Source organism: Perca fluviatilis, chromosome 17 (genome assembly GCF_010015445.1).
Source record: "Perca fluviatilis chromosome 17, GENO_Pfluv_1.0, whole genome shotgun sequence".
Classification (NCBI taxonomy): Eukaryota; Metazoa; Chordata; class Actinopteri; order Perciformes; family Percidae; genus Perca; species Perca fluviatilis.
In genome coordinates, this window is record NC_053128.1 from 46,815 (window position 1) to 47,764 (window position 950).

At 46.6% G+C, this 950-nt stretch overlaps 1 non-coding gene across 1 annotated transcript; it reads left to right on the forward strand.

Annotated features, from left to right (window-relative positions):
• The first annotated feature begins 230 nt into the window (after positions 1-230).
• Positions 231-367, forward strand: LOC120546119. The gene has a single exon (XR_005636795.1). It is a non-coding gene; the product is annotated as a U4 spliceosomal RNA (small nuclear RNA).
• The last annotated feature ends 583 nt before the right edge of the window (positions 368-950 follow it).

The following is a 950-nucleotide window of genomic DNA, read 5'->3' on the forward strand; positions in this document are numbered from 1 at the left end:
ATTCTGGTTTTGGAAACAAATATTAAGGAAATAAGTCATTTATTTGTTTTTTGAGTTTTGGTTTTATTTTGAAAAACGAAAGAACGAATGGTACACAGACTTTAAGGCATTCTTTCGCAGCGGCAATTTCTGGTCCAGTTTGAGTGACAGGTGGATGCATCACGGAGACTGTGGCAAACATAGACTGAGGGCTTCATTCGCCCCACAATAGCCCCAAATTCCTTTAAGGCATCCATTCGCAGTGGCAATTTCATAGTCTATGAAGTTGTACTGAGACGTGATTATTGCTGTTTGAAAACTTAACCCATATACCCCGCCGAGATGACTTGAAATATAGTCAGGCAATTTTTGTTAGCCTCATGGGAGACTTTACGTTCTGTACAAATAATAAAACTAATGGCTACAAGTAACAAGTTCTTATGAATTTTTAATACCTTTTGTGGGCAGTGGTGGCCTAAAGGTTAGAGAAGCGAGCTTGTGACTGGGAGGTCGGCGGTTCAATCCCCAGACCGACAGGATAAAATCTGGGTGGGGAAAGTGAAAGAGCAGTGCTTGTCCCCTCCCTCATTACCACCACTGAGGTGCCCTTGAGCAAGGCCCTTAACCCCAACCGCTCCAATGGAGCTGCTCAGTGGCCAGCAGATCAGACAGTGGTTGTACTGGGCAGCTTCCAGGTATGAATGCAGTGGGTTAGGGTTAGGGTTATTTCAGTAATTCAACTTAAAAGGTGCCTCTCCGTGAACCATCACCTTATCGTGGTGGAGAGGTTTGTGTGTCTCTGTGAACCTGAGGGCTGTGTTGCCTGGAGCTTTGTGCTCCTGGTAGGGTCTCCCAAGGCAAAGTGGTCTCAGGTGAGGGGCCAGACAAAGAATGGTTCAAAAACCCTATGAATTAATGAGGTAGAGATGGAGTGACCCTGCCCGGAGGAAGCCCGGGGCCCCCGCCTGGAG